The following is a 22,150-nucleotide window of genomic DNA, read 5'->3' on the forward strand; positions in this document are numbered from 1 at the left end:
GTTTTCCCCAAAATTAACAGGGGGTTAATAGACTTGAAAATACTACATTGCATAAAGAGTGAGGGAAGCAAACAGCTGGGTGAAGCAGGGAAATACTGTTAGTGCCTCCACTGAGGGGATAGCTAAAAAGGAGCAGCCTTAATTAGACAGCAGAGAATCCACACAGGACAGCACTGATGAAGGGGGCTGATTCATTTTGCAGCTCACAGGCTGCTGGTGCCTGTGGATCAGGATCACTAAAAAAAATTAATTTGCCCATCTGAACAGAACCGCCCCTTTCTGTGCCCACAGTCCTGCCCAGCAGCAAGGACGGGCGCTTCCTCAGTGACAAGTTCATGCCGTCATCTGAGCACTACCAGCACAGGCTATGGTGTCACCAACAGGTTCAGCTGAAGTCCACTTATGCAAGCCAGTTGATGGATCACCAAAGCTGGATCTCGGAGGAAAGTCTCGGTCTGGCACGTGTGTTACGTTAGTCTGAGAAGCAGTGTTTGCTCCTTCAATGTGATGGCTCTTAGCAGTATTTTTCCCTTTTGCAAATACCCGTAAGATTATACGCACCCTGTATCTTGAATTAAACTTCCTGTCACCGTACGCTGGAGATGAAAAAGTCCCTTGCTGAGTGCCACATACCTTCCTGATTTGACACAGAATTGTTAAAACATTACCGATTTATTCAGGCAGGAAATAGATTCAGAAAGACAGTGCTTTGTGGAGGTACAAGATATACTCAGGTACCTCTACAGTATCCAAATCTGTGATTTGGATGAGTCAGGAATTTTACCAGGTTAACAACAACAAAAAATCTGGCAGAGAGCCAAAGACAGGTGTAAATTTCTCACAGTACGTTAGGCTCCAGTTTTCCTCACATGCAGATTCTTGAATTCTACTTAAATCTCAGTGACAGAAGAGCTCCATGCTGAACGCAAATATCCTTTTGTCCAAAGACCAAGGCACTTATGCATGGATACTTCCACCTTATTCACATGATAAACCCACTTTTTGTGACAACTTTATTTATTATTTGTCCTCAGTAAAGCTTATGAAGAAATACGCCAAGCTAGGGGTCGTTTATACTCAGAATAAAATAGGCATCTTTAGTGAGACTATATGTGAAATAAATGCCCCTCTGTGAGAATATGAATAGCAGAAGCTGTCCTCAAGAAAATTAGCACTGTTTGCAGCTAGATAATATATTTGTATTTGAACAAGAAGGGGAAGAATGCACTTATATTCAGATAACCCCGAAATATTTTCAGCTCTCACAGAAGTGGGTTAGCTCTATTAATACAGAGCTTTTCTTTTAAACAGGAATTATATAAAAACTAATTTTACGCTATTAATGTTTTAGTGGTGGCAGGCAGGTTAACATTCTTCCTAATCCACAGGGTAACAACCTTTTCTCTCACAAAAATTTTTACAAAAAAAATAAATTACAGATGTCTACTTTTCAGCCTTAAAAAAAAAAACGTTTGAGCAACTAGAAGGTAGAAAATAGCCAGAGAGAATTATGACCAAATGCCACATATTAAAAAGTTCTCCACATGTGGCACAGAAAGAAACACTCAATTCACTGCAATTGTCTGCTTAACAGGTTGAGCCTCTGTCCAAGTGGTAGCAATCAGGCAGGACACTAGAGTGGGCAGGAAATCTAAAATTAGGTTTTACTACCTATAATGGAGGATTTATGGGATAATTTAATTGGCAGTCTTGGGACTGAAACTCAAGGTGGGGGAACAAAAACATCTTTCTGGATATACTCTATGAACCCTTCCTGTAGTGGGCTGAAAAATAAAAGTACTGGGGAAATAACCTAGAGATGTAATATCCCCTTTCTAGTGCTAAGTAGGCGATGCATGAATACGTTTGTGGGTACGTGGGGGGGGCAGGCATTAACCCGAGATAGTAGGAAGACATGCATTGATATAAACCGATTTTTCTTCTTTTTAGGAGAATGTTCTGTGAATTGCTTCTTGTAGTGAAACATGCCTCCAACTACACAAGGGATGATAAACAGTCCCAGAGTAAACAGAAAGCTGTAATTCACTCCAATGCTCTTCTGACATTGCAGAGCATGAAAGCACAGCACAAGCAGTTTATTGACTGCAGCAGATTGAACCCAGCCTTGTACTCACTCACCCCAGGACAGCCATTGCCATCTGCAATATTTGCTGAGCCACTTGTACTTTTGTTTCCCCATGGCACTCCTATGCTTATACAGACCTTTTAAAGTCAAACATCAGTGAAGTAAGAAGCGCTTTATTGCCTTCTCCCTGTTCACCGAAAGAGCTTTGAAAGGGTTAACATTTAGCTCTCTGCTGGCTGAAAGGCTGTGCAGCTGAACAGGGGGGTAACAGGATCCCCTTCTCCATCCTCATGTGTGTTCCACCCATGTCAGCACGTGCTACTGATGCATTTTCCGTGGCTTATTGCATTTATTAGATGGGCTTCAAGCCAGCTTGGGAAGTTCAGAGAGAGGAGCAAGGACACTGCCCACTGTCACCTAGCGAGAGGGGATGCTCTCCCACATGCTGCCGGCAGGTAATTCACTGTCACTTTGCCATGGCTCCTTCCTGTAAGGTCCTCAAACAACATGGATCCCCAACTCCGTAACCATCTGGGATGCAGGGGACAGACCTACATCAGTAGGTGAGAGCAACAGACCTACCAACCCCTTACAGAGAACATCTTCTAACTCTTTTTAATGCCACGACCAAATCTGCTCACGGTTTCACAATCTCCTGCTGAGATTCCTTTTTACTTTTTTTTTCCTCTTAGCAAATCTAATATTGTTTAAAAATGGCAGTCACTCATCTCTACTCCCAACTAGCAGAGCCAAGGGCTACTCATTCCAAAGTTTTCCTGTAATGGGATCTCCACTGCAGACTTTTATGAAGACATTAGAGCATTTGACAAATGCCTTTATGGTTAAAACCCATGCACGGTCATATTCTATTCAATGGTGACAAGTTTTGAGAAGATGACAGAAGAATATGGTTAGTATTGTTACCTCTAGCTTATCACTGGCAGCGTCAAAAGGAAATGTAAACAATCAAGTCAGTATAACAATCCTTGATTATTATTCTTAGAATAGCAATGACATCGAGTTATAAGCCATCATAAATTAAAAAAAATGCATTCCCATTTATTTCAGAAAGCAACATGCAGGAATAGGCTGAAAAATTCCAAGGCCGTCTCAAGAATTACTCTCTCAGCACATTTTAGACTTTGTTGGTATAACATGAAAATATCCCAGAAACAAGGAAAAATTAACAGATTCCAAAAATCAACCTTAGCAAGAGCTCTGCTGATAGCCAGTAAGTCTACAGTAAAATTGGTCAGGCCATTTAGAAACCAGCCCATTGAGAAGGCTACAACATCTCCAAAACCAGTGTTGAAGTAGATCTAGGTGTGGCAGTTTCGAGTATGGGCTGATGTTTTTACCATTTTGCTTTTTTGCTCCTCTCTTGTTTTTTGAATGCTAACGTCAATCATCCTTCATTTCTTGCTTTTTATATTGTTCCCCAAATCTTGTTTCTATTGACGTGAATGAGAAAAATCCCACTGCCATCAACAGGGAAGTTTTTGCAGTTTTTAAGCCACTCGTGCTCCTTCACTAAGAGGACCACCACACAGCCTGACACAGATGGACTTACAAGTCATTGTTATAACTAGGATGCTGTTGAAAGGTCAACTCAGTATCTTTTCATGATACTGAAAATTTCCTTTTTGATAGATTAATTTACTTTAAATTTCAAATGATATTTGAAGTTTACTTTATATTTGAAATGTTTCTTCCGTAAACTTCCTTTTTTATTTTCCCCTGGCTTACATTTTCTACATTTGGGAATAGCATAATTACATTGCAGTAAAGAAGAAAACCTTTGTGTCTTAAATATGGCCTCTCTGTTGCCTAAACTTAAAATACGTGAAAAGTTTATAGACCTTGACAGATTCAGGGTGTGGTGCATCACACTCTCCTTCATGCAAACGCAGCCTACATCTGCGAGTAAGTTGCCTTTTCATGGAAATACTATTCAGAGAGCATTTCCATAAAAATTCACCCTGGCACCGTTCTGTTTCTCTTGTCATTTGCCCAGCTGTGTTCCTTCCTTGATTGATTTTCATTTTGAATAAGGCACAACAGTCATTTTCATGGGGGGAGCTGGGGAAACTTTCCATTTTTACGTAAGAGCAAATGCTGTAGTCAATGTAATAGGGCTGCATGAAGCATCAGTAAAACCCAGTGTAGTTGTATTTACAATCAGAGATAGTTGGAGAAAACACCTCAACCTCCGGCTGCCCTTACTAAAGACAAGGCTAGCATACAGCACGCTGAGTCCCAAACTTAGCTTTCCCAGGAGAAACACCAGGTCTTCTCAAGGGTTTGAGTCCGCCCTGGCTGAGGTCAATGCAAGTCCTTCCACTAACCTGAGCGGGAGATAGGGTCCAGCCTAGTTTGCCCAGGGGAAAAAGGCACACAGAAGAAGGGGAAGCGGCCATCCTCAAAGAAAAGAGCAGCTCGCCCAGATCGGCAAATTAAATGAGGTCATACCACTGCCACTGATGCTGCTCCTCAGCCACCAAGTCCCAGCGATGCCCTGAGGCACCGAGCACCTCCCAGACCCAGTATCTTTTATTTCCTCTACCAGCAGGCTGAGCTGGGACTGAAATGTAACCATTTCTAAAAAACTTAACTAGTGTTGCAGCAGGCAACGCTGGGGCCAGTGCAGAAAGGATCGCAGGACATCCTCACGTACCCGCTGAGCCTGCACCATTACCAGCCAAAGGCGAGACAGACAGACTTCCCCACCCAGGCGAGGATCCCAAAGGCAAGCTGGAGGGCAGAGGCTGCTCCCAGTGGGAGGACGAGCCGATGCCCCACCGCGGTGCCCTGGCAAGGAGACCCGGTGCCGGGGCTCCCCGTGCTGCACCAGAGCGAGCCGCAGCGCTCCGCTTCAGCTGCAGCCACAGAGCCCCCCATCGCTGTGCTCTCGTGTGTTCAACGGGCATTTCAACCATGCTTCCCAAACACAAATACTAAATTATTATTTTAAATGATGGGTTTTGTATTTTCTGAAACGTTTGCCCTACAGTGAGGCTGAAAATGGACAGTCTGTGGTCTCTTTTATGAAGTTGTTTTTATCCTTTCGGAACCAAAGTGGTAAACCACTAATGGCATGAGCATTTTTCTCATTATCAGTTACAACGTTAATGACTCTTATTTAAGCAAGCAGTATTTTAAAACCTTGCAGGCTTGCATGTTCAGTTATTAGGCCACAGATTGTTTATTGTGTCTTCTCCTAAGAAAGTTCTTTTATGGTGTTAAATGGAAGAGGCCATTTCAAGACCAGGCAGCAATTTACATCAGTAATCGCTTTTAGGAACTTGTTGCTCCAGTGTCTTAGAACTGACTCATTTTCAAAATCCCTTGCCTGAAGGTTCAGTGCACTCCAGTGCTCAGGTCTAATTGTAAATAGCTAAATGTTCAATTAAAACTGTGGTCTAGCAGCTGAAGCAAAGGCAGACTTCAACCCCAGTGCTAGTATCAAGCTCTGCTTTGTAGTCTTGTGCAAATTACTCAGCCCGCTCTTAGAAAACATTAACAGAAACAAAGTGTTTCAAATTTGTTTGCCCTAACCCTCCAGCCACAACACAGTGTTAAGTCATGTCTCCATCCCCAGGAGTCCAGAGCCACCCAGACATAGACCAGCACAGGCCATAGAGGTTATTTTCACACAAGGAGCATAAGGGACTTTTGTTGGCTCCCCTTTTTCCTCAAGCCCCATCCCAGTGCTAGCACAGAGAAGAATGGAGGCACCATCACAGCTACCAAACAGCGCTAGAGGAGAAGCGCCCAGGGTCGAAATGGGAATAAGCAAGTTTAGGAAGGGTAGAAAGTCATGCATAAAGGCTCTAGCACCAGAAAATCAAAGCAAGTTCATAAAACAACAGCCCAACATTTTGAAAAGTATCAAGCACGTATTACAAAGTAGTTGCCAAAGGGCTGCTGTCATCTCCAGGAAAAGCAAGCATGCCACAGATATTTCCTGTGCACGCTGATCCTGGGGGAACAGTAAAAGTTGGTTATTGCACAGACCTACTCTAAATGTTCTCACTTTCATAATACACGAGTGTTTTCTCACTGCATCCATTTTTGCTCAAATCCATTGGTGGGCAGCATACCTAACTCAGCTTTTGTTTAAGTTCTTAAGTTCTTCCAAGATAATTGGCCCTATGGGACTTTAATCTAAATGGAGTGTATCTTTGTAGGGACCTCGTAGAGGTATTTCTAATGTTTAATGGTCTCCTGAATTACTACTTTCCTCCCACTGTGAAGGAAATGGGCTCGCCGCCGTCCGTTTCCCCGTAGCATTCATTACCACTAGCAACACGGATGTAGAATCGGCATCCCTTAGCCCATCCCATGCCTCAAAAGCACAGGAAAGAAGAGGCAAAGTATTCATCCTCCTTAGCGGAGGAAGACTTGCTCCATATTGATGTGATCAAGCGATGGCTCCCCTCACGTGCAATTACTCAAGATCCATCCATTTGGGCTCACACCGGGGGGCTAAGGCAATTATATCCCGGCACAGCCTGCTGACTCAGGGCGACTTGCTGACATGGGCACATACCTGCCAGCGATGTGGGAACGTGAATCTGTCTATGTGGGGTTATTTCTGCCTTTCTTGTGCAGCCATTTCTCAGACCACTTTCTAATGTCTTCCAGACCACCAGCAGCCCGCAGACCATATGTGGAGTAACACCGCCATAGACTAACTGGTTAATGAGTTATTCTCACAGCCTGCAATAAGGCTCCCCTTAGGAGCTGGTAGACATCTCATTGCCTGCCAGCAGGCACAGTCGAGAACCGGCTCTCAACTGCTGTCAATACCTAATTTAAAATGCTTGTAATTATAGCAGTACAACAGCAACATTTTGTTTACCTAAAAGCTAAGTTCCTCATTCATTCCCTCCGCCCCCGGCAAACAACTGCCAGATACGCACACACAAAAAAAATGGGGATATAATTGTAAAAACTGTAGGTAGCCCTTCAGTTCATAGTGGTTAGGAGACACTGGCGTATCAAACCCTACGGCTAACGCCGGCACACGACCGGAGGCCAGGCTGCGCTCAGAGCAGCGGGACCCTCAGCACCCCGGTGCGATCTCCGCCGCAGTCTGTGACGGCAGCTAAATGAAGGTGCCTCATTACACGCTGTGTTTCGCCGTGCTGCCCCTTCCCAGGGTCAGTTTGTCTTTCGAAACTGTTTCAGCGTTGGTGAGAGAAAGCACACAGGCTTTCGGAACACAGAAAACTTCTAAACCAGCTCTACTCAAAAACTGGAGTTTAAGGTTTCCCCCCCTGTAGTGGTCTCAGATTCCTGCCAGACAACATCAGCAGGGCTGAGAAGGGAAGACTCTCTTCACAGCCCTTCAGTGTTGGGTTAGTGACAATCCTGTGTGTGTCTCCCAAGCCTGTCGGGCTTTTCATCCCTTTTCTGGCCTGTTGAAATCACAAGAGAAGGAGCTGATGTGTAAAAGGTGGTGCACTTTGGCTGTAGATGTCATCATATCCAAAACGCCTTTCAAATGTAAAACAGAAAAATTAGGATTCCCCTGCAATAGGAAGCTACTGGGCCCTATGATGAATGAAACAGGAGACCTTGACAGCAAACCTTCACTGACTCCTTGCTGCCAAGGGACTGGGAGGAGGCCAGGGATGGAGCAGGAGGGAGTCATAAGACCTGCAGGTGTATGACCCATGTCTCCTCCTCTGTGAAAGATGAGCCCACACAGAGAAAGTGGAAATTCTCTGGGTTCCTACAAGGGAAATTTTATCAAGAGAAAAAGCAGTGCCTGTTTCCTGTGCTAAAAAGACAGTGCCTTTAAATGCTGTAGTAACCGGGGGGAATTAAGGCTTTAGGAAATCACCACAGTGAAAACGCTTCAGGGCTTTCCAGTGGAAACACGAGGAAGAAACACTTAAGCTGAAGAGCTCTGCCCCCTCAGAAGCGAACGGAGAAGCTGCAGCCACTTCAGCAAGGTCAAGATTTCATCCACTGAATAGAAACTCAGAGTTTTCGAACTCTTTCATGGGTTATTCTGGAATGGAGGAGGAAGAGGATTTTATGGGTTGGTGGTTTTCTTCCATGTAAAACCAACTGAAAGTGGTGAATATGTTAAAATGGGCTTGTTGTTTTTCTTTTCAAGAGAGCAATGGTCCAAAGGAGAACAACAGGACTGACAAACGCCCATAAGCACATGTGATGGCGTACACCACTGGTTTTGAGTTTCTGTGTGCCAGCCAGGCTCTAGCTTCCTACCAAACCATTAAAAAAAAAAAAAAAAAAAGGAAAAAAAAAAGAGACAGGAGTTCAAAAATTCAGTATCGCCTACTTAGCTATGAGTGGCTTTTTGCGGAATGATTTGCCTTGCTAATCCCTTCCATGAAATGCAGATGAAAGTCGCTATGGATGGGGATCTGGCTGGGGCAGGTCTGCAGCTGGCACAGAAGAGCCCAGCTCCATCAGCCTCACCGGGAGCTGGACGGGCGCTCAGCACGCCGGCGCGGGGGGTACTCACGTCGCACGTGAGCGTCAACACTACCGCTTCAGGACTCTGTTTGCCAGTGATGATTTGTTTCCTCGCAGGTCCATAAACACTCACGACTTACGTCAATGTGGTTTCAGGCTCATTTTTAGCTTAGACCACTTGCCTCGCAAGGTCCAGGAGCAGCCCAGAGTCCATGGTCAAAAGGAGCCTCGCTGTGCTTCAGACGAGTCTACTGATCTGAACTGTACTTCTGCAGGGACACGAGGGTGCCAGAAATCGGCGCAGAGAGCCAGCCAGAATTCATCCAACCGTTAACAGGCAGGAACTAGGAATCACACTTTTCCACTACAAATGGTAAAACTATCCAAGCCCAAATCCCCTCCCCACAAAATGCAAATGCCTTCCTTCTATTTTTCCTGGTGTTAAACATATGTTACATATGCCTTACAAAACTCGCACACAATTTGTCCGGTTTCGAAGCAGGGGCTGAAGTGCAGCAAACATCCTTGCTCTCGCTCCCATTTCTGCTTTCCAAGACGAGTGCCAGAGAAAGTATTCTATTTTTGTAAGAGTTTAAAGGGCATGGTCAGAAAAGTGACTATGTAAAAATGGCACCTTTTCATCCAGCAGATCTGTTCCCAGTGAGTATTCTGAGTCATGTCTGCTTATTTTAGTGACCAAAATAGATTTTTACTACTTCTCACTCCTCTTTAGTCCTGTGGAACCAACACAGCAAAGAGGGAGTTATATAAATCCTATCCTAGACCAAAACCCGCCGGGACTCGTTAACCAAGTACGAGGGGCAGAAGCGAGGGCTGGATGCGTCCCTGCGGGTGGCTGAGCGGGCGGTGCCGCTGCCCACCGGTCCCCCTGCCCTATGCCAGGCACATCACATCACACAGGGTGGTGTTAACTGAGAGGGAGAGGAGAGGAAGGCAGCTCTAATTCCCTTCGTCCCGGCTCCCGCGCCTTTCAGCAAACCTCACCCCCCGGTCCTGCTCTGCAGACCAACCACAGGCTGAGCTCCCGGGGCTCACATTTAGTTACAACTGTCTTTCCTGTAAACTGTCATGGAAATCACAAGCAAATAACAAACACGAAGCTCGCCCCTCCCTCCTGCTAGCTCCTGCAGAGCTACTTTGCAAGACTGCCGGCAGCTTCAGAGGTAAGCTGCGCTCGTTGCAGGGACAACTTTCATGTCAAGACACCGACCGGGGGCCAAAAACTGCTCCTGTGCCTGGGGCCAAGCACAAACCTTACGGCCTTTCCAAAGCAAGCTTTCCACAGTTGTGCTTTGAGAGATTTAAGCAAAGTATAGACCCAGGGGTGTCGCCTATATGGTTGGCAAAACCCTTTTGCGCAGGATGAGATACTGGACCGGTTTAAAAAAAAAAAAAACACCTAAATGGATATTACTATTTCCTTCATGAGCAGAACAGAATCTTAATAGAAAGACCAAAGTTTAATGCACTCCTATCTTACTCTAATGATAAAAAAAATGATGGTTAATGTCTTCATTTTTCAATTTTTTCAATGAAGTTAAAAGAGACAGCAGTGCAGAAAGCATAAAAGGGCTTTCCATCGCTATTTCTAATGTTTCTATTGCTGGTGATAAAACTGGACAGCAAAAAGGTAGTTTGATAGTAAAAATGAAACTATTACGTACTGGGTCAGCGTTAAAATGAAAATAATAAGTAAGCAACAAGATTCATTCCTAGTCAGACTGTAAAACATTCATCTGGTCTCTCTGCTGTACTTGTACTTACATCTCCCTCAGATCAGCTGCTGGGGCCTGGATCGGACCGTGCACTCAATGCCAGCCATCTGAAAGCCAAAATACCCAGTCCTGCAACCCCAATTCCTACCCAAGCTGATGGACAGAGGCTGCATCTTCAGTGACTTTCCCAAACTAACATAACTGTCTCAGACTGGCAAGATTAACCTGTCCTCTGGCTAAGGAGGGAACTTACACAATTACTGTCAACTAGATGCTTGATTTTTAGATGGCTACAGCTAGGTGAGGTGAATCCTACCCTCCTAAAACTATTTTTCAGTCTCATCACGTAGAAGTGACTTCTCCGTGTAGAAGAACCAAGATGTCAGGTTCAGATTTCTCCATGGTCTTCATTTCAAGAGGTTGATGAATTGCTTTGCTGAAATGAAGCCTTGGTTGTGCCTACCAAGAAGGTGCTCTTTGTGGTTTCAGGATGTTGACATACATATTGGTGACAGATGATTTGGCTTGTCTTGATTGCAAGAGATACAGGGCATGTTACAGACTGTTTGCTATAAATACATTAAAATACCAGAGAACTTACAAATGTAGCAAAGGAATGAAGTGCACCAGCCCGAATTCCCAACTTCGCATTCTGGGCAAATCTCATGAAATCCAAGAAAAGGCACAAGATACCCACCAGGACCAAACTAGATCTTAATTTGATATTAAATCCTTTGTCTTAATTCGATAGCAAATCCTTTATTTTTTTCTTTTTCAAAGCTGCTTTTAATGCCACAGCCACAAGCCTGTGCAAAAAAACCCCCCAAACCTCTGTGAGCCTTTGAAGAGCCAACTACAATCAGAACAATCAATGTAAAAGCAGTTCTTTGGAGAAATGACAGAGAATTTTGACCGTGTCTGCTTTGCAAGAGTCCTGCAAATCAGCTGCTTTTTCAAGCAGATTTTGCAGTTTAGTCTCAGTGCATGTTGTAATGCAACATATTAATGTTACTTTAGTCGTTTACTATAAATCCTTTGTGTATAATTTGTGAACTCTGTAGAGAGCAGTCCATTTTATAAACAGAATTTTAAAACACCAGGTTTAAATTTATTGCAGGGTTTATTCAGAACTGACAAAGCCTCCTTAGAAAACTGAATTTTGCTTAGAAGACATTCCTTCGGTGGAACTACTAGACTTCTTTCTTTATAAAGCCCTTTTTAATTACGCAGAAAAATATAAACTGTGATAGAAACGCAATTTGTCTGAAGTGAATTGTTTGACTGCATATTTCATTTTTTGTTCTCATTTAATGAGAGTAATTTACAGAAAAAGTTACATTGTGCAATTTGCTAAATCCACATGATTTTTACATATACATTTATTTGCACCAAAACAAATCACACAGGAACTGCATGCAGTATAGCTACTGAGTATCAAAAAATATGTGACTTCTTGAAAGAGTCTCCTTCAGTCAAATCAGGTCAAATATACTGTGTACATCCATACTTAATAAGCTAAAAATAAAGTAATAAACTCAATGCAAGGCCAGAAGGTATTATGAAAAGCTCAAACTGGTAAGCCTACATGACTTACAAATTAGAAGAAATCAATCAGATTTCACAAAACATTTTGTTGTAAGTGTTTTACAGGGCAGCAAGCTGCTACTCCTAAGCCACTGCTCCCAGCACCAGAAAAAATGAAAAAGACCTGAACAGTTAATAAATCAATGCATATTTACTAACAGCGTAATATTAGCAAAAAAAAAGACCCTTACCGACCACAGTAAAAAGCAGAAGGAAAAGATGTTAATTCAGCAAGCAACATATCTGGGATGAGGGGAGCGAAGGGAACCTACTCCTGACCCACTCACACCTGCACAGCCTTTACCAGGTCTGCCCCTGCCACCCCACTGCATCCCAGCTCGCAGCCCAGGTGCTGCAGTAACGGCTGTGTCCCGCTCTCCTCTCATTACAGAGTTGGGTGTTAGTCATAGGCAGTATTCCCAGACTTAGCAGCAACAGTCTCAAACTCCTTGATGCTGCCCCATCCAGTTTCGCACCCCGAATTGCTCTCCCGCAGCGGCTGCCCATTCAGCTGGTGCAAGCTCGATCAGAATTTTTCTCCCGTTGCTATTTCTTTGCGAGGTCAAAAGAAAACAAGCCTGTTTCATTACGGACCTCCTGGAGAAACTTGAAAACTTGGGTGTCTAAATGGAGCTGATCGAAACCACATTTAAGCTCATACTTGTTTAACTTGCCTTGCGCAGTACTGCGGGCCTGTCGGTGCTCATCATTTCCTACAAGCCAACCTTTCTTTTTCAAATCAGCAGCTAATTAGGTGCGTGTAGTTCAAAGCTACAGACTACCTGACAAATCCAGAAGATCTGAAACACAACAGAAGTCAATATTCATTTGCAGGAGCAGCATCTAAAAGAGGCAGCAGCTTTTTAACATCCTACCAATATTACAGAGTGTCTAAGCATCCGGGCAGCTACAGCTTTCTCGCTGCTAAAAGGACCAGCAGAAGCACGGCATCTTTTAGCGGACAGTGAGAAGGCTGAAAGTAATGCTACTGTCAAGACACTTCAATAAGCACCTGGGTATCGTATCACTCAGCGTCCGTATTAAAATGAATCAAACCAGAAGACCTCAATTCAAAACCAAGCCCCCAGCTTTCCAGCCACTTGTGCACAGCAGTAACCTCCCAGACATGAGTGGTCACCCGGAGTTCAGCTGAAGAGCTTGTGTGGCTACAAGTTGAGGCCCTTAGTTTTAAACCATCCTCTGTCAAAGCCTGTTGTATCTCCAGCTAAAATGAAAACATATGTTTATTGTTTTCTCTTTGGGCAGACCATTAATATTTATACGATGCATTATCAAACAAAAATAACTATGTATTTTGTTCCTGGAATAAGTTTTTTCTTATTGGAATGAAGTTGTGCCAAGGAGGGATTTCATCTGATGCAAGCAGCATGCAAGAACAATCCATTTATCATGGTAGCTTTCTAAATTAAAAAGCGGCATTTCAGAATGGGCCATAGCAAAGGTAAGTTGATGAAAATGAACCCTGCAGTGCAGTCTCACGCTCCACGCAAGAGAGAGTGCCACGAAAGTCAGTAGGAGATACGCTTGCCACAGCAGTACGGGAAGCAGGCTTTTTGCAAATCCACTCATGCTTACTTTAGATCAAATATCATTTTTGCTCTCAAACAACATAAAAAATGTCTCGCTGCATGCATTTTAGTTTTGATACATATACCGATTAACAAGGACGTGCACTATGTCCACAGCAGAATAAACTCTTTGGTTTTCATTGTGAAATTACTGTTTCTTGAACTCAATCAAGCCCTCCAGATTATACACATACCACTAAATATAAATAGAAGAGGTTAAAATGCAGTTTAAATATAACAGATATGTCCGCAACTCCATATTTAGATATACCCTTTAATTTTTTCCTATTGCCTACTTTTTACTTACATTTAAATTTAGCAAAGTAATTTTAGACTGCCAGTTTTCTACCTACACTAGTTAACTATGTTGTGAAGGAAACATATTAGATTTTCTCCATTTTTATCATTACCTTCCAAAATGCCAAAGCGATACAAATTCTCTCAACTGAAACCTTCAACCAAAAGACAAAATGATGCTCGACTTTACTGGGAAACCTGCCTGTCAAAAAGTGCATGGCTAGAACCACACTGGGAAATAAAAATTATTCTAGTGGCTGCGAAAGTGGCCAATTGTGGGTATAATGAAAAACAGTGTGGTGTTATTGTACAAAAGGTAATTCTTTCAGCGCAAGACAAACATCATTATAATTCAGGCTGAAAATATCTTACCAATGTGAACTTTTTTTTTTACAAAAGCATTTTAAATCAACTGTACAGGAAAGCTGACGTACAAAGCATCAACTAATTCCCGGCCTACCTTCCCAGCTGTACAGCAGAAAACCAGTGGGCAGCATTAGGCACTCAAGGCTAAGCCTGCACTGCTGACCTTAGCTGATACGGATCAGGCCCAAAGGGCCCTTTCTGATCATACCCCCTGTCAACAACTTCCACCTCGAGTTCGGGACACAGATTTCCACAGAGCTACTTGCATGATTAAAAGAAGTATGGTTTGCCCTTACAGCTGCCTTCTCCCGAAAAAATTAAAAATATTCACTTAAAAGAAAACGACAAGCTTCCTGATAGTGGAAAAAACCCCAGCGCAACAGATATTTCAGGGGAAAGGGTTCATTTCAACCCAAACATTTTAAATTATTTTGTTGTTACCTGCGAGTAACTGCCGGAGCATTTAGGAATGCAGAGGCAAGGAAAGGAAGGAAACGTAACATGTAATGTTTCAGGGCTACCAGATGCCATCAGCACTGCAAAAGCTTTTTATGGTTTTTTGATCCTCACGGGAGTGCATTTAACCAAGAGGAGAAAGTGCTGTATACGGGGACCTCAGTAAAGTGATTAAAATGACGTGCTCTGCAGAGGGAGAGCCAATGCCAGGAGCCTCACATTTTGATAGCGAAGCACTGGTGTTTTGGAGAAAGCGCAATGGGAGAGGATTTGCCTCATCAGTAGCCAGGTATTTTGCTCATGTGGCGTTCAAAGCAATTGGATTACAACAGTCATCCCAGGGGTTTGTATTTGTTTACACAACTCCATGTGCACACAGAAAATAAACTGCCCACAGAAGAGCAGGTAGCAAAGACGTGTCCACACTGGGAAGGTGAAAGCACTGGTCTTAGGTGGAATTGTCATTTGAACACTAACAACTGTGGATCCAACCTGGAATTTCAGATAGAAAAGGTCTAACCTATTAACGTACAAATGAGCGTACTTCCAATAGAGACACCACCTCCAAGTTTGTAACAATCTGTATTTCAAGCTCATGGTTCCTATCACTGAAATCCCTCAATGGACTCAGGCACACAGATTTCTTTAGTGTCTGACAAAGAGCTCAATCTTGCTTAAAAGAGAGAGAGAGAGAAGCCACATAGTCATTACTGCTTATAAACCACCGGAAGAAAAATATGCCTAATATATATCTATTAGAATATATCTTTAAGAACCAAATGCTACATAAATTACAATCCAAATGGAATAACACCTTAGGAGCAAAAAGTCCGACTAATCACACCTAGGACTTATACTGACAGATCATTTATAAAATTCCTGTAACATGTAACTCTATCCAGTACTATATGATTTGTTTAACTTTGGGACTAAATTGTGGGAGGTGGGGACAGATGCTGTTCAAAGCTCTAAACCCTGAAATGCTTTTGAAGGTAGTGATTTTTTTCTTGCAAAGTTTTTCAAAGAATTGCATGGCAAGTTTGCCATTGTTCGCCTACATATATGAGAGAAAATAAGAACTGACCTTACTATTCCAATGTACCATATCTTTGCTTTTATAAATGTCCTTTATGAAACAGATAAGATAATCAACGTAAAAATACATTTGTCCCATATGAAATACGGCTTTGCTGATTTTTGCCTTTGCTTATTTCCTTTTAACTAGGAAGTTGTCAAACAATCTATTTCTCTTCCTTGATTTTCCAATCAGTTCAGGTGTGCTTGAAATCGCATACCTGATACACATATCCTGATGAAAGTTTACATTTCATACCCTAGTGAGAAGCTGTCTTTGTCTACTTCACTTGTTTCAGCGAAACCGGGGAAGTGGTTAAAGGGTTAAACCAAAGGAATGTGACATTTCTCCATGTGTAGTTCATAGACCTATCCTGGTTTTCCTAATGGACTCAAAATTACATGGGCAGAATGTAATTTCCAAACTATTACTTCAGGACTGAAGCACAGTGTTAATTCAGAGAATGACACTTTGAATACAAATAACAACTTCATTAAAGAAAGAGCAAGTTTACTTGTACTGTGGGTTCTTAGCAAAGGCAGCAATGAATGGAAGTTTATGTTAGCCAGAACTTGCAACTTCAGCTTTTGTAAATATCATTACGTACACTCCAAACTCTACAGCAAAGTCATCTGGTCACCAAAATAGATCTCCGCATACTGTATCGCAGCGCTTACTCTGAAAAGTACCACAACCGACTCTCACTCTCCTCAGACCAACTCAGGTAACTGAAGGTTTTCCTACAGGCAAGAGCTAGTCAGATTGTGAAAAGGCAATGGAGGTATTAGTTAATTGAATGATGAACTGCTGAAAGAATTGCAAAGACACCAGGATAAAAAACGATGGCGGGGGGGGGTGGGGGGTGGGGAGGATGATATAATTTCAGAGGCTGATGCCCGAAAAGACAGCAGCCAGCCTGAACGAAACCAAACAGCGTTAACGCTTTAAAACTACAGAAAGTCGGAAAGGGCCAGTTTGCGCAACGAGCTCCCGCAGAAGATGCACGGCTCCAGCTGCCGCCCCGCGCCCCGGCCGGGCCGAGCCCTCGGGGCTGCCCCGCTCCGGCCGCCGACGTGCCGCGGCGAGGGGACAGCCGCCCCGCCGCCCCGCCGCCCGCGGGCAGCCGCCTCGCCTCGCCTCGCCTCGCCTCGGCCCGGCCCGGCCCGGCCCGGCGGCGCTGCCCGCCGCCCGCCCCGCTCTCCCCGCCGCTGCCGGCCCCGACGGCTGGGCCGCGCCGCGCCCCCTCCGCGCCCGGCGCCCCGCTCGGTCCGTCCCCGTCCCGTCCACCCCTCCACCCACCGCAGCCCCGGAGGGAAAGGACTTACCGGGCAAGGCCGGGGAAAGGGGCGAGTCCGGGGTCCCGGGGGGGGAGGTCGGGACGGGACGGGCCGGGACGGGAGGGGCAGGGCCGGGGCCGGGGCCGGGGCCGGGGCCGGGGCGCAGCGGCCGCCGGCGGCGGGAGCGAGGGAGGGAGTGAGGGAGCGGGCGAGGGGACGGCGGCGTTGCCGACTGCAGTGAGTCACTTCAGTCGGGACGGGCTCAGCCCATCGCGCTGGCCCCGGGCTCCGTGCGCTTCTTCCTCTCTCCAATCGCCGAGCGGGGCAGCCGCTGCTCCCCGGCGCTCCCCGGCTCCCCCGCCGCCGTCGGGGCGGCCCCGCGCCGCCCGCCGGGCACCGGCACCCCCCGGGGCGCACCGGACCCCCCGCCCCCCTACTCCCCGGCGTCCTCCCCCGGGCGCCCCCGCTCCGGGGGGGGGTAGGGGGGGGGGGGGGCGGGCGGAACTGGAGGTGAGCGGGACCCGCGGGGGGGGGGACACGGGGCTCGCGGGGGCTCGGCGCGGCGGGGCTCCTCTCCTGCCGGCGCGGGGAACAAGAGCGTGTTTTGAGGGGCAGAACAAGCGTGCGGTTGTTGCGAGGACCCGACGTGAAGTCCAAGCCTGGCCTCTAAGCGGGTGGCAGCGGGGCTCCGGAGGGCAGCGAGATAAATAACGGGCTGCACGGAAATAAAAGAACGGGGGAGGGACGGGGGAGGGACGGGGGAGCCTGGTCCGGCCGAAACGGGGCCGAGCGCCCCGTCGCCCGGCGCCGCAGGGGGGACGGAGAGGGGATGCGTCCCGAGCCTGGCAGCGGCACTCACCTCGCACACGCTCTCCCACTGACACGCACCCGCGGGGAAGCCCAGCGGGAGGCGGGCCAGCCGCGCACGCCGGGGAGAAGCGGACGGTGCGCCCCGTCCCGTCCCGTCCGGTGCCGTGCCGTGCCGTGCCGTCCCTCCCGCCCGCGGGCCCGGGGCTCCTTACCGGGGCGTCGCTTCTGCCCGCCGCCGCGCTGCCCCGGCCTTCCCCGGGCACGCCTCGGCCCCCGCCGCACCGCCGGGCATCGCCCGCCGCTCTCCCCGGCGCTTCTCAGCCAGCGGTCAGCGCCGAGAGCCAGCGTACAAAGCAGAAAACCCAGTACTCCCTTAATTAAAAATAATAATAAAAAAAAATTAAAAAAAATAATTAAAAGCGTCTCAGTTTTTAAAGCAGAACTACATAATGTATTAATTGGTCGCTATTAGCATGCAGTTTTATTGAGCATAGCACACAGAAGTCTGATTGTGAGCGAGGAGTGTTTTCAATGAAAGTGGAGTTATTTTAGCTGCAGACATGTTTACATTTCTGTGGTTTAGTCTATAACTTTCTCTTTTTCTTGCTTCAGAATTCTGCTCCATGAAGCAAAGCCCTTAGCTCCCAGACATTCCAAAAAGTCTGCCAAAATAATAGAAAAAAAAAAAAAAAAAGGAGAAGAAATAAAAAAAACACACACAGAGACCCCCAAGTCTGGGTCAGGCTCAGGGCTGGATATGGGCAGAGCGAGTATACCCCCTCCTCACTCGCTCTCCAGTTAAAAAGCCTTCAGGGCTCCATTTCCTGTTTTTAAGGAAAAAATAAAGCGGGTCTAGGACTGATTTTAGACACTGCCTAGACCAGGGCTGGTGGGTGCCGAGGACCTTTAACTCTCTCAGTGCCAAAGGGTACCCACTAATGCACCGGTCCGAGCAACCACACGCCTCCCTCCCACTGAGAATAGCCATAACAGCAAGATGGCTCTTTACCCCACTGTGCGTTTTTGGGTGAATGAGAACCCAAAGGCCCCGAGCAACAACCTGGTGCACGTCACGTCCAGCAGAGCGAAGAGACAAAATACCCCCAAAGTGGGACCGAGTACCCTCTGCCGCAGACCTGCCGCAGCAGCACCCACCTATGGAGATCTCCTGGCGAGATCGCGCGGTCCCTTCCCCGCAGGCCGCGGTGCAGAGCTGGGGACCGTGTCGCTGGCCGCCCCACCTTCCCCGCAGCCGCTGCCTCCCCTGCTATGGATAGGCAGCGTCACTCATGTGGCCCTCATTGAGTGGGCGTGAAAACAACTCGAGCTTTTGGGCATTAAATCCACAGCTTAGGAAAATCAAAACCGAGCAGTTTGGTTAAAATTAGGAACACGCACTAGTGAATGAAGCAAGAAGTTAGTGGACACCTCCCTATGAAACTACCAACTCGAGTTTTCCACTCTGAGGCTCGGTAGGTTATGATATGAATAGAAAGAGAGCGATCAGAATAAAGCACCCCTGTAAGGAAGGGTTGCGTCTCCAGGGAGTTAGGGAAATGACAAGGAGAGGTGGCGGGAGAGAGGATGCTGCTGCAGCGCCGAGAGCCGCGGGAGCAGGCGCAGACCCCGCTGGGGCACCCGGCAAGGCTGGATCCCACGTCCCGATCCTGCACCTCTGCCCTGAGCAACCTGCCCCGGGGCAGGGGAACCCGTGGATCTGCAAGCAGCAATGCAAAGCCTCAAGTGAGGCAGGGGAGGAAAAACCACAACTGGGTTTCTTGGCCAGGCATTTGGTCATAGCCCCCCTGCCCCCCAACATTCACCTCCCAACCTTGTCCCAAGCATTTTTAGGTGTCCCACCCCCCCTCACCGCCCCCCTCATTTTTATTTTACATGCCAGATGACTCCTGTATATTTGGACCTTTCGCTTTTGAAGAAGCCAGAAAGCATTATGATTTCCTAATGCTCAAAAAAGAAAAGAAAACACCTTTCCCCCAAGATGTTTTATATTAATTTAAGTATCGGTTCCTGGTTCATGTCAGCCCCTTTTGCAATGAAATGTCCTGCGAGGGCTGTCACACCTGCTAAATATAATCCTCTCTTTCTTTTGATATTCTGCAAAGGGCCTTTAAAGGTTCACATCCTCCAGTCTGGAGATTTAATTGCTTCATCTTGGATTTTAAAAAGCCTTGTAAATTTCTGAATTTTGTCGATTTCAAAGCGGAAGGGGGGGGGGATGCGATAGGGATGCGAGGGCGAGCTAGAGGCGATGCTGAGCGCACTGTGCCGACACTGCCAGGCCTTGTAAAAGCTCCAACCCACCGTCCTGTCCCGCAGCTTCTGCTCTTTGGGGCAGACAACTTGAGCTGGTTTTATGACTTACCAATGAGTTAAATATGAAAATAGTAGCCTATTGCGCTATGGTAAATGCTCACCAGGGAGGAAATCACAGATTCGGTTTTATAGAAGGTAATGGAGTGAGATTACCCACACTAATGTACTTAACTCTTCAGAGAATATAAATCTAGCAGGGAGACGGCCCCAAAACCGGTCGTTCCCCGAAACAAACTGCAGCCAGCAGCGGTTCTCTCCTTTCAATGTGCCAGTGGCACCAGGTTTGCCCGCCGGTGCTGTGCTTAGATACCCGTGGCTGGGAGGAGCAGGACAGTTAGATACGCCTGTAGGGAGGTGAGGGCCAAGCTGCCCCTCGCCTGGGGCCAGAAAATGCCCGGCAGGACGGGAGCAGACAGGGCAGGTGGGCTGCGGGGGGTCCTGCAGCCCCTGTCGCGCACCGCTTCGCCACACTGTACACGCAGCAGCTCTCAGTAACACGGGATGGCCACAAACTGCTCTGTGAAACCGTGCGATGCATAATTCCTATTAACTTGAATAACACAGCGGAGAGGGGGACACCGAGCATGCTGTCAGCTTCTTGCTGCACCCTGGGGGGTGTGGATGCAGGAACAGTACCCATGGTGGGGCCCTCAAATCCTGTATTTTCCTTGAGGAGATGCAGCAAAGCCAGTGGGGGCCATGCCCAGCTATCGGTGTGCCCATGCGGCCGCGTCTCTCCTGCATCCCCTTCAGATGCAAAGCCCTGTGCGGTCGCTCTCAGGCTGGGGCGGCACGCAGCCCCTCTGCAAACAAGCCACCACCGCAGGGGACAGGGGGCGAGCTGGTGGACTTCCTTGTGCAAACCCCTCTACGTTGTCCTTTCAAACTGCAGTCGGGGACCGAGGTTTAAAGCGCTGCCCGATAAACCAATCTTCTGCTGATCCTTTAAACCCTGCATGTGTAAACCTAAAATCCTCAGCCGATGTTTCTGCAGAAAGTAAAGCATTCCTTCTGCGACGGAGCACAAGGTAGGAAAGGGACAAGAGGAAGGGGACAGCCGGGTGGGAGGCTGGAGCATCTCTTGCTGTGCCACCAATCTGCACGGCTAAGGTGGCATCGAGAAGCCCCCTCCCGCAGCCAGCCCCAGCTCACACGGCCCAGCAGCCGTCCGCTCGCAGCCAGTTGCTCTGTCCCGGCCGTTGTCTCATTGACTCATGCCTGGAGCTTTCTCTCACGAGGAAGGAGGAAACTTGCAGATAGTAGCAGATGAAGAGTGTGCCTTCAAGTGCTGCCTCTTGTTCAGGAGCGTCATGTGGAAAGAAAACAGTGTTCATATCATCTTCCATCTCCTTAAACACAGTTTTCAAAATACATGTTTGAAACAAACAATCAAAACCACCAAATTTTCACATCTGGAAAAAAAACCCCACAAACATAACCAGCTCTTTTCCTATTTTTCTTTCAGAGCAGTGGGCCTGTGAAAATACATTTATCATGTAACATGTAGCACAGCCTCAGGTAACTTGCAGTCTCTTAATGGGAGAACATACACCTCCTCACTGGGGACTGGACCGCTTCAGGGGTGCAAAGCTTACCACGGTTTGAGTCTGGTTGCGACAGGCTCCGGGGAAGGCAATGGCAAATGCTGTGGGATTTCAAAATTGGATGAGGGATCCACCTACACCTCATCATTTACCAACATGCCTCTGTTTCCACTACTGTTGGGCAAATATTGTGTGGTGCTTTGAGGTTCACAGAAGTTTGAAGTTTCTGTTTTTTCAAAACAGAAGGAATTATCTTTGACCTCCTGTATATTACACAAAAAATGGTTTTTGTCCAGTAGTGCTGGGCTGCCTGTACACCAACAGGTGAGAGGTGTCCCATGTTTGCTGCACTTAAACGCCAGCAGGATGGGTTGTGAGCTGCAGCACAGAAACTCTGCTCTAGGCAGTTCACAAACTCATGCGGCTTCGGACAAACCAGTTGCCCTCTGTGGGCTACAGTTCTAGCGCTTATTTATCTTAGAGGTATTTCAACTCCAATACATTAAATAGAACTGAAGAAAGAAGGATATTAGTGAAAAGTTCATA

The 22,150-nt window shown here is 46.7% G+C and overlaps 1 protein-coding gene across 4 annotated transcripts in view; it reads right to left on the minus strand.

Annotated features, from left to right (window-relative positions):
• ERG (ETS transcription factor ERG) overlaps window positions 1–19,530 on the minus strand; it is a 157,705-nt gene extending 138,175 nt beyond the window's left edge. For 2 of the 4 annotated variants that reach the window (XM_030020587.2, XM_030020582.2), the window contains exon 1: window positions 17,776–19,530. The gene's annotated coding sequence lies outside the window, so the exon portion shown is untranslated. Of the gene's footprint in view, window positions 1–16,964; window positions 17,000–17,775 lie in introns of those variants that run through there. The other 2 variants (XM_030020584.2, XM_030020583.2) reach the window with 2 other exon arrangements.
• Between the last annotated feature and the right edge of the window lie 2,620 nt (window positions 19,531–22,150).

This window comes from Aquila chrysaetos, chromosome 7 (genome assembly GCF_900496995.4).
Source record: "Aquila chrysaetos chrysaetos chromosome 7, bAquChr1.4, whole genome shotgun sequence".
Taxonomy (NCBI): Eukaryota; Metazoa; Chordata; class Aves; order Accipitriformes; family Accipitridae; genus Aquila; species Aquila chrysaetos.